Genomic DNA, 12,583 nt, shown 5'->3' with positions numbered 1-12,583 from the left:
TTGTTGAATACAAGAAATACCTCAATAAAGAAGTAAAGAGAAAAAAATGATATTTACAAGAAATTCTAATGGCATGGGGAAAAGACTTGGCATAATGCCAAATTGGGATGAAACTATGACATGGAGAATAAATGTTTAAATGAACAACTGGAAGAAAATACTGAAAGTTTAAGCATAGGTCTCTCTGAGGTTGGGATTAAATGTTTTCTTCATGCTTTTCTGTGTCTTCAAAATTTTCTTCAGTGAACATGAAGAATTTATAATTGGGAAAAAATTATCTTAAAGAATTGAGGTGCCTTTTTTAAAATTTGCAAGCCAGAAATGAAAAGGAAAGGAAAGAAATAGCTGGCAAGACAGCGTTTATCCGAAATGCTTTAATATTGCTGTAACTGCCTGATTTCGAGGTTTTGAACATAATTTTAAAGTAGGTCATATATTCAATAACTTTGAATTAGTTAATTTTCTTTTATTCTTTTACATCATAGGCAAAAATCAAAGGAATAAATGGATCTATAGTTAAGTAGTTAAATGTATTTGAGACTGAAAGGACTATATTGTACCTTTTTATTGCAGATATGTTCTTGTTTCATTTTGGCTATTAACGTGCACAGCTGAATTAAAGAGACCTTATTGGCTTTTAAACACTTCAGTGGAACTCCCATCTGTTAACGATAGCCTGTGTCTCCCCATCACCTTTGAGGGCACGGGCTCTGAGTACTCATTCATTTGAGGTTAAGTGGGCGATAATGATTGGAGAAAGCACCAAGTCTGGGGAATGCAGGCAAATGTCAGGCCCCGTTGGACCTTGCCTGGGGTGATGTACTCAGTCTTGTCTGACTGTCTTGCTACTAAAACCATGTTCACAATAAATCGCCTACGATGGAGCTTCGCAGAACTGCGGTGGCGGTAATCCAACCCTGTGCTGATCTGCCTTGCATTGTTTTCCTGCTAACTATGCCCCGACAGCAACAAACTCAGGCCCCCAGACTAGATGGAAAGGACCCCCGTCATTAAAACTACAGCAAGAAGACATTGCGGAAAGGGGAGAATTCAGGCAGCAGGGTCTTGCTGCCCAGCTGCCATCTTCTAACATCACTGATTCATTTGAAAAACAGTTATTAGAGCCCCTCTATTTTCCAGGCACCGTGCCAGGTGCTGGGGTTAGTTCAGTGTTATGGGCTGAATTGTGTCACCCGCCCCCCCATTCATATACCGAAGTTCTAACTCTCAGTGCCTCAGAATGTGACTGTGTTTAGAGTCAAAATTACTTTACAGAGATAATTAAGTTAAAAGAGGTCATTAGGGTGGGCCCCCACCCCATGTGACTGGTGTGCTTACAAGAAAAGGAAGATTTGGATACAGACATTAACACCAAGGGAAGATGATGTGAAGACACTGGGAGAAGATAACCATCGATGAACCAAGGAGAGGCCTGGAACAGATCCTCCCCTCATGGCCCTTAGAAGGAACCAAACCTGCTGACCCCTTGATGTTGGACTTTCAGCCTCCAGAACAGGGAGAAAATACATTTCTATTGTTTAAACTTCCAGTTTGTGGTCCTTTGTTACGGCACCTCTAGAGAAACTAGTACAGAAGGAGGAAGAGGCAAGGTCCTATCCTTTTGGAACTCACTTAAGAAAAATACAGAAAATAAAACCCTGGGAATTCCCTGGTGGTCTAGCGGTTAGGACTTGGCACTTTCACTGCCAAGGGCCCGGGTTTAATCCTTGGTCAGGGAACTAGGATCCTGCAAGCCGTGTGGCTTGGCCAAAGAAAAGAAAGAAAGAAAGAAAACAAAACCCTTTCTATTATGGACATCTTCACCCTACACGAAAGTAGACAGAATAGTATAATGGACCCCAAAGTACACATGGCCCGGCTTCAACAGTTATCAGCACATGGCCATTCCTCTTTCTTCTCTACTTCCCCATTCCCTCTGGATCTCCATCCATTATTTTAAAGCAAATCGCAATTATCATATGAGTTCATCTGTAAATATTTCCAAATGTTTGCCTAAGAGAGAAAAACTCTATTTTAAAAACAGAACAATACCATTATCATACCTTTAACATTCATTCATTAATATCATCTAATATTCAGTGTTCATATTTCTCTGATAGTCCACAAATAGTTTTTTCTTCTCAGTTGATATATTGAAACCAGGATCTAAACAAATTCTTTCTACACAAATTGGTTGGTTGCTAGGTCTTTCTTTTTAACAAATTTATTTATCTGTTTATTTTTGGCTGCGTTGGGTCTTCGTTGCTGCGTGCAGGCTTTCTCTAGTTGCGGCGAGCGGGGGCTACTCTTCATGGCAGTGCGCCGTCTTCTTGCGGTGGCTTTTCTTGTTGCAGAGCACAGGCTCTAGGTGCGCGGGCTTCAGTAGTTGTGGCACACAGGCTTAGTTGCTCCAAGGCACGTGGGATCTTCCTGGACCAGGGATCGAACCCGTGTCCCCGGCGTTGGCAGGCAGATTCTTAACCGCTGCGCCACCAGAGAAGTGCCGGTTGCTACCTCTTTTACGGCATTTTAAATTTCTAAATCTCTCCTCTCCTGCCCCCTTTTTTCTTGCTATTTACTTATTGTAGAAACCACATCACTTATCCTGTAGAATTTCCCAGGTTCTGGATTTGGCTGATGGCATCCCTGTGGCATTGTCTAACATGTTCTTCTGTTCCTAATCTCTTATAAACTGGTAGCTGGTTCTAGAGGCTTGATTAGATGCAGGTCGATTATTTGACAAGAATACTTCAAAGGAGGTACTGTGAGTTTTCTATTATATCACATATAGTATAATGTCTGGTTATCTAGGTTTTTGGTGATATAAGTAATCAGTGGTTTAGATGGTATTATCTTGATCCATTATTCTAAAATTTTTATGACACTGTAGAGGAAAATATGTTTCTGCACAGTTGGGGATTTCTGAACAAATTTCACTGAAATTTGTTTCGTTACCTGACATCCAACTTCGAAGTCAATTTTTGACTGACCAGATAGTGAGGCCCAGGGCCTTGGAAACATCTCTGACTTGTAAAACTGAACACACTGGCTTATCTTTTCCCTCAGAGATTTATTTTCATACCAAAGGGTTAGGGTAAGGATCTCTTCCATCTGATTTCCAAGGACACTTTCAGAAGGTGATGGGAGGAAAGTGGTGTCTTTATCCTTCACAAACAGAGGAAACCCATATTTTTCTGTATCTCACCTACAGAGTGAACCCACCAATGGTATACAGCATTTTCTCTCCTCTGGCTCTCACATGACCCTCTGTGTGTGTGTGGGTGGGGGAGTGCTGAGCATGAGGAAACAATGTTGCAATGTTCTCTGGCTGCTGAGCTTGCTGTGAGTATAAAAAGAAACCTGACTCTGAACTAAAAACCTCATATGTGGGCTTCCCTGGTGGCGCAGTGGTTAAGAATCTGCCTGACAATGCAGGGACACAGGTTTGATCCCTGGTCTGAGAAGATCCCACATGCTGCAGAGCAACTAAGCCCATGTGCCACAACTACTGAGCCCGAATGCCACAACTGCTGAAGTCTGCGCACCTAGAGCCGGTGCTCTGCAGCAAGAGAAGCCACGGCAATGAGAAGCCTGCGCGCTGCAGCAAAGAGTAGCCCCCGCTCGCCACAACTAGAGAAAGCCTGTACGCAGCAACAAAAATCCAACACAGCCAAAAATAAATAAATTAAATAAATAAATTTTTTTTAAAAAAACCTCATATGTTACTCTCTCACTTTGTCCCAGCTTACCCTTCCCCCTCCCGTGTCCTCAAGGATAGGGAGGGGGGGATGGAGATGCAAGAGGGAGGGGATATGGGGATATATGTATGCATATAGCTGATTCACTTTGTTATACAGCAGAAACTAACACAACATTGTAAAGCAATTATACTCCAATAAAGATGTTAAAAAATAATAAAAACAAATAAACAAAAAAAGCCTCATATGTACAACCAGGGAAAAATTAGTAAAGATGAATATTAAAAATCTAAGAGTTCCCACTGGCCTTTTACCTAGTGGCTTGTAGCAGCTGTTAGTAATCATTGCCTAGGTGCATTATTTCATCAAAGCTTGCAAATGGTAATATTCTAATTGTACCATTTATTTTACATTTAATGTCTTGAATTATTTTATAAAGGAGAAATTTCTCTCCTTAACTATCTGGTTACCTTGAAATACATTTCATACAGGAAAAGCTGATTTTTTCCATTTATTTACCAATTTTTAGAATGAGTTAATGCCCTAGCATCCTCCAAAGGTGATCAATGGCGTTTGCAAAAAGTATTATTATAAGCATGTGGATTTTAATATTTTTATATATCACAATGTACTGCAGGCATTATTCTTTTTGAAGTGTAAATTGCCCATCTTTGGCCAGTGAAATCCTTTGAGCTGTCTACTGAGTCCTTTCACAGGACCCAGCAGCTCTTGTTTTCTGTTATGAAAGATCTTTTGGGTTCATCTTGTACATGTCACATCTCATATCTGAAATCAGCCATTTCTCCATGGAGATCTAGTTCCCTTTAATGAGAAATGGTCTTTAGAGACTCCAGTCTGAGTGTTAGAAATGTTCATTACTACTGAGTTGCTTATTGCTTTTACACTTTTTGGTGGACAGAACTGGGAAATATTTTTAAGAGTAAAATGATTTCATATTGATATTTCCAAATTTAAGATCACAGAAATTGTATTCAACTTCTTTGATTTTATGTTTGTCTCTTTTTGTGTGTGTGTGCTAAAAATCTTTGTTCTTACCAACATTAACGTATTTACCTATTTGTTTTTATTTTACTATATGTACATAACAGTTTACAAACGACACTAACAATATCATTACTAAAAGTATGATTATTGAATACTGTGCAGTTTTGTGTGTGGGCATGCAATTCTTTGACGTTACAATCTACCTCACCAGACAGATACAACTACTGTGAGGTTTTTGGTATGTTTGTTTTTAAGGCTTGGGACAGTTTTATTTTTATTTTTTCCATTTAATTTGATTTTTATATTCGAGTATAGTTGATTTACAATGTTGTGTTAATTTCAGATGTACAGCAAAGTTATATGTATACATATATCCATTCTTTTTCAGATTCTTTTCCCATACAGGTTATTACAGAACATAGATTAGAGTTCCCTGTACTATACAGTAAGTCCTTGTTGATTATCTATGTTTTGAAGTTACAGTATTACCTGTTAGATTATATGGTTAAACCATCAGTCAGATATATAGTTAGATTTACTTGTTCTATTTTGGTTTTTTAATTTTTATTGACTTTTTTCATTTTGTTTTATAGTTACACAAAACATTTATATTGTTCCAAAGTCAAAAGCCATAAAACAAGATACATTCAGTCATATCTAGTTTCCATTCCTATCTCTCTATTTCCTCCCTCTCTTATAAGTAATAATTTTCAAGAGATTTTAATTTATCATTTTTTTTAAAGTTTAAGCAAAAATGAACATATATATATAACCTGTGAATATTATCTTATATGGCAAAAGGAACACTGCAAATGTGATTAAGTTAAGGATTTTGAGATGGGAAGAGTATTCTGAATTATCACCTGGGTGGGCCCTAAATATAATCACAAGTATCCTTATAACAAAGAGACAGAGAAATTTGATACACACAGAAAAGAAGGTGATCTGCTGATGAAAGCAGAGATTGAAATGATGCACTTTGAAGATGGAGGAAGGAGTCACAAGGCAAGGAATACAGCAGCCACTAAAACCTGAAAAAGGCAAGGAAATGGATTTTCCCCTCAGAGCCTCCAGAAGGAACCGGCCCTGCCAGCACCTTGATTTTAGCCCCACAAGGCTCCTTTCAGAATTCTTGCCTCTAGACTCATAAGAGAATAAATGTATCTAGTTTTAAGCCACTAAATTTGTGGCAATTTATTACAGCAGTAATAGGAAACTCAATGTGTGTGCCTAGCAAATTACAAGCACGTGTATATGCATAGACATATATATCCTTACCATTTTTAAAGTAAATAATAAATTAAAATCTGTTGAAATTATTATTTATTATCAAGGGAGAAAACAGGACATAGAGAGACAGGGATGGAAATTAGACTTGATTGAAGGTGTCTTGTCTTATGGTTTTGACTTTGGAACATGCACACACATACACAAACACTGTTTTGTTCACTTAACGATATATCCTGGTGATCACTCTAGAACATTTTATAAAGATCCTCCTCATTCCTTTTTATAGCTCCACAGTGTTTCACTGCATGGATGTACAATATTTTATTCATTCTAGTTCACTTGATAGAAAATTGGGCTGTTTTATTTATTACAAACAGAGCCATAGTTAATAGCTTTATGCATATGATATTTCATATTTTTGTCACTATATCTGTGTGAAAGATTCTTAGAAGAGAGATTGCTGTCTCAAAGGGTAATTGTATATGTACTTTTGCTAGATATTCCAAACTTCCAACCCGTTGCATGGGGTTATACCTTTCTTTCCATTCCAGCCAGCAATGTATGAATGTGTAAGTTCTTTCATTGCCTCGTCAACAGAATATCTTTTCCATTATTTGGACTTTTTGACAGAAAGAAATCTGACAGGGAGAAAAGTTATCATGTTTTTAATTGGTAATTCTGTTATGTAAGACTGAACATCTTTTCAAATATTTAAAGACGTTAAGCACTGAAAAGCATTTTTCTTTCTGTGAACTGCCTTCATATCTCAGGCCAATCTTTTCTACAAGGTTATTGGTTTTTTTTCCCTTAATATTTTAGCGTGAACTTACCTTTGAGAGAGAAAATAAACAAATAAACAGAATAGATAAATCAGATGAATTTGACTCATGATAAATTCTAAGAAGGGAATGAATAGGCTGAGGTGACAGAGTGAGGGTGGGGGAGGGCCCCTTTATCTGGAGATGTCAAGGGAAGCCCACCGGAGGAGGTGACTTTTAAGAGGAGATTAAGAGAAGCAGGTATGTGAAGAGTAGATGAGTCTGGAGGTGGACTTGTGAATGATCCAGGCAGGGAGAACATCATGTGCCAAAGTCCTGAATTAAGAAGAATTTTAAATGTGCAAGGAATAAACAGAAAACCAGATGGGTTAGCTTTAGGATAACTCCACCCTTGGGAAAAGTAAATGGAAGGAGGATGAAGGGAGATTCTGAGGTTCTGGGATTTTTGACTTTGTGGGGCGGTGCTGGTTATATGTCTGTGTTTACTTTGTGAGAATTCATCAAGCTATACACTTATGGTATATGCTTGTTCTGTGTGTATGTTATAAATCGGTTAAAAAAAAGATTACCAGGGCTTCCCTGGTGGCGCAGTGGTTGAGAGTCCACCTGCCAATGCAGGGGACACGAGTTCGTGCCCCGGTCCGGGAAGATCCCACACGCCACGGAGCGGCTGGGCCCGTGAGCCATGGCCGCTGAGCCTGCGTGTCCGGAGCCTGTGCAAGATTACCAAAGAAGAGGCTGAGAGGGACAGAAAGAGGACCCAGTGAAGCAAAAGCCCACTGAATGAAGGGAAGAGGGGAGAATGGAGATGGAAGCAGAGGGAAGGGCTCAGTAGATGCAGGGCTTTTGAAATCAGGGGAGGAGTTTAGTTTTCTTTTCAAGGGGGATGAAAGGTCATCGATAGGTTTCAAACAATAGAATGGCATGTGGATAGTAACACAGAACTGAAAAATAGGGACACCAATTCTACTTAAACCTTCTGTTTTCAAACGGCAGCCTTTGGTCCCTTGCTGTGATCATGGCCCCCACAACCTCCCCCCTCATCTGGAGATATGACACCTGAATAAAATAGTGAGAAGGGATCCTTGAATGTTTCATGAAAATAAATTTCTCCACTGTTCAGGATGTGCAGCTTTACCTGTGCTGTGAGATCCCCTGATTGTAGGACAAACGACACTAAATCCTGGGTTGTGAGGCACTGGTCCAGTGGCGTGCTCCATACGGAAGGAGATGAGAAATGGTGTTAAAACTGCATCCCCATAATGAGAAAAGAGGGAAATTAATTTTGATAACATTTTAAAATGGGAAAATGTCTTTTTGAAAAGAAGACTTTCATCTTTTTATATTTAAATTTATATTCAGTAAAATTGACATGTGTGTGTAGAGTTCTGAGTTTTAACACATCTGTAGATTCATGTAATTACCAAAATAACCAGGATATAAACAATTCATTACACCTGAAAACTTGCTCTGTTGCTCATTTGTAGCCAAACCATTTCCCTACCCCTCACTTCTTGCAACCACTTTTCTCTTCCTGTAGTTGACTTAATTCTAAAAAGGCCTCCATGACCTTCAGCCCCGGGGATTATACCCTATATCATCTCCCTGATCTTGGGTGTGGACATGACCTGTGACTTACTTCTAGCCAGTAGAATATGGCCAAGATGACAGGATCTTGGTCACTTTCTTGGTTAGATTGTTATGTGGCAAAGGTCACTCCCATGATTACACTATGTTATATAGGAGTCTCTTAGCAGACTGGAGCAAGAGACACTCTTTGGCTGGCCTTAAAGAAGCAAACTATCATGCGTGACTGCCTGGGAAGGAGGGCCACGTGGCAGGAAACCCCAGGACCTGAGGATAGCCTCCAGCCAACAGCCAGTAAGAAGCCACTGCCCTCAGTCACAGAGGCGCAAAATGAATTCTGCCAACAACCTGAATGAGCCCGGAAGTGAATGCTTCCCTAGTTGAGCCTTCACATGAGAACACAGCCTGAAGATCCATTTATTTCAGCCTTGTGAGACCCTGAGTATAAGACCCAGCTAACCTGAGCTCTGACTCCTGACCCACAGAAACTGGGGTAATAATAATTATGCATTGTTTTAAGCCACTAAGTTTGTGGACACTTGTTAGGAAGCAATAGAAAACCAATTCATTTCCCTATAAGTGTTGCCTTTTCCCAATGTCGTATAAATGAAATCATACGGTATGTAAATTTTTGAGACCAACTTTTTTCACTCAGCATAATACCTTTGTGATCATTCTTTTTTATTGCTAAATGGCATTCTATTACATACAGACACCACTGTGTCTTTATCATTTACTTGTTGAGGATATTTGAGTTAGTTCTAATTTTTGGCAATTATGAATAGAGTTGCTACACACATTAGTGTACTGGTGTTTGTGTGAACATAATTTTTTATTTATTTGGGGTAAATATGATTGCTTGATCATAAAGTAAGTGTATGTTTAACTTTATAAGAAACTTCCAAACTGTTTTCCAAACTGATTCCAACTGTTTATCATTTTGCATTTCCACTAGCAAAGAATGAGAGTTCCAGGTAATCCTTATTACCACTAGCACTTGGTATTGTCTTTCTTTTTTTAAAAAGATGTCCAAATAAGTGTGCAGTGGTTTCTTATTGTAGTTTTAATTTGCATTTTCTTAATGGTTAGTGATGTTAAACATCTTTATATGTGTTTATTTTCCATCCTTCCATCCTCTTTGGTAAAGTGTCTGTTCAAATCTTTTGTTCATTTTTTATTGGGTTGTTCAAGTCAAGTCTTTCACCATTGTTAATATATTGGCTACGGGTTTTTTTGTTTGTTTGTTTTTATAGATGCCTTTTATCAGTTTAAATAATTTGCCTTCTATTCTTACTTTGTTCAGGGTTTTTTTCATGAAAGGATATTGAGCTAGTTTCAAATAAATTTTCTGCATTAACTGATATAATTGTGTGTGGTTTTTCTTCTTCGGTCTGTTAATATGGCAGATTATGTTAATTGATTTTCAAATTTAAACCATTCTTGCAGTCTTGGAAACAACCCCACATAGTTGTGGCTAATTATTCTCTTTATTTATTACTGGAATCAATTTGCTAATATTTTGTTGAAGATAGTTATATCTATATTAATGATGAATGATGGTCTCTAATTTCCTTTCTTTCACTGAACCAAGAATGAACCAAGGTGTACATATTCAACTTCATGGCACTGCTTTCTTAAATTTCCTCTTCACCATGATCTCTGTGACATTTTCTGGCCCCCAGGGACCTCTTCTGGTCTTCTGGTTGGAAAGCTGGAGTTTGAGCTTCCCCACTCTATGGCATATTTCTGACTCTGTCTACCTCCAAAGCCAAGTAGCAGGAGGATAGATAGAGGTGAAAATCAATGCAAATTCTTCCTATGCTCTTTGAACCAGAGTCCCTTTGGTCAAAAAGACAAATTCCCTTCCCTCAGAGTTTTAGGTGCCTGTTCATTGTTCAGGTGCCACTGCTGTCATTACCACCATCATAGGGTTGCCTGGAGGGTTAGGTGTAGATGATGCAAATAACTAAAAATATGGGGGATTCCCCCCATTCTCTCTGAGCTTTTATGGGTCCCCTGTTCCTTCTCAAACAAGAAAGAGAGAGTTTTTCTTAGAGCTCTTTCTCGTCACCCCTAGTACACAATTCTGGGTTTCACTGCTTTTGATTACAGATAAAGGGACATCAGAGTAAGAAAAGATACAGGAAAACCACCCATGAATCTATCTTATTTGGAGTTCTGGTTTTCTTCTGCAATTTTCCTACTATGATTTTTTTTCCTCCAAAGTCCTTGATAGCTCCTCCACATATTTTTTCTGTCATTTTTAGCTGCATTCAGTGGAAGTAACAGAGCAAAGTGTGCTTATGTCATTTTAACCAAACCAGAATGGAAAATGGCTTTTGATACATAGTAATTTATTCACAGAGTGATTGAATCTGCTGTGATCCTTCCATTAATTGAAACACATCCATCTGGGGAATTCTTTCTTTAAGAGATTCTAATAACCTTTAGAATTCTTATTTGTGACAATATTTGCACCCTGGGAGATTTGTATATTCTGCTCCACCAAAGGCAAGTTTAGCCCATGTTCTTGTTCTTTAGAAGTGAGAGTGGGGTTTTCAAAATCTCCAAAAATTCCTGAAATTCAACATGAAACAAGGGCTGAACATATGAGGAGTCCTAGAGTATTCTAGATTCAGGATCTTCTCTGCATGGATCCTAAGCTATCGGGGTTGGAATTGGAAAGCCATAAGTGGGGTAAAGAAAGAGACCTAGGGGTGATCCCCAGAGGTAGGCTCTAGGCAGAAGTTCTTGGAAACAAAAGCATCCTGTGAGGGGGAAAGGGTGGGGGAAGGGATAGTTAGGGAGTTAGGGATTGACATGTACATACTGCTACATTTAAAATGGATAACCAACAAGGACCTACTGTATAGCACAGGGAATTCTGCTCAATATTATGCAACAACCTAAATAGGAGAAGAATTTGAAAAAGAATAGATACATGTATATGTGTAACTGAATCACTTGGCTGTACACCTGAAACTATCACAACATTGTTAATCAACTATACTCCAATATAAAATAAAAGATTTTTTTTAAAAAAGGTAAAAAAAGCATCCTGTGAGAGGACCCCAAACACCAAATCTTACCCCTTTGTCTTCTAAGGATATATTTATGCTGTATTTGAGACTGGAACCATGAACTAGGTATATGTTTCCAAATGTGCATGATACTCCCATGACCAAGTTCTAGAATCCACCAAAGTCAGCATCTTCTGGGTCTGTCAGTCTTGGGGCTATATGCAGTTCAACACTTAGACAAATCAAAAAGGCATCTTTCATTCCTTGAGCTGGACTGGGGATAGATTAAATTTATACAGTAGCTTCTCTCTCACACACATATACCAACTACCTTCTAGCAAACTCTATCAAATCATCATTTTTCCCACTCTCAGATGAAATTTCAGACGGATCCATAACTTTTTCCAGTCAGATTTAAGTATTAAAAAGTCTAGTCCAGGGACTTCCCTGGGGGCGCAGTGGTTAAGAATCCGTCTACCAATGCAGGGGGCATGGGCTCCATCCCTGCTCCGGGAAGATCCCACATGCTGCGTAGCAACTACTGATACATAGTAATTACATAGTAAATACATAGTACATACATGTACTATGTATCATGTATCAAGTCCATGCGCCACAACTACTGAGCCTGTGCTCTAGAGCCCGCGCACCACAACTACTGAGCCCACGCACCACAACTACTGAAGTCCATGTGCCTAGAGCCCGTGCTCTGCAACAAGAGAAGCCACCTCAATGAGAAGCTCATGCACTGCCACGAAGAGTAGCCCCTGCTCACCACAGCTAGAGAAATCCCACACGCAGTAATGAAGATCCAATGCTGCCAAAAAAATCTTAAAAAAAGTCTAGTCTAGTCTAATATCAAAATATGTTTATATCAATGGAAAAATCATGCAGACAGAAAATCAATAAGGAAACACTGGCCTTATATGAAACATTAAACCAGAAGGACTTGATAGATATATAAAGAATATTCCATCCGAAAGCAACAGAATACATATTCTTTTCAAATGCACATGAAGCATTCTCCAGCATAGATCATGTGCTAGGGCACAAAACAAGTCTCAATAAATTTAAGAAGACTGAAATCATATCAAGCATCTTTTCCAACCACAAGTATGAGGCTAAAAATCAGCTATAGGGAAAAAACTGCAAAGAACACAAACAATATGCTACTACACAACTAATGGGTCACTGAAGAAATCAAAGAAGGGAAACACAATAATCCAAAATCTATGGAATGCAGCAAAAGTAGTTCTAAAAGTGA

Source organism: Grampus griseus (genome assembly GCF_964374135.1).
Source record: "Grampus griseus genome assembly, chromosome: 12".
Lineage (NCBI taxonomy): Eukaryota > Metazoa > Chordata > Mammalia > Artiodactyla > Delphinidae > Grampus > Grampus griseus.
The sequence above is the reverse complement of the archived record's forward strand: the minus strand, read 5'-3'. Positions refer to the sequence as shown.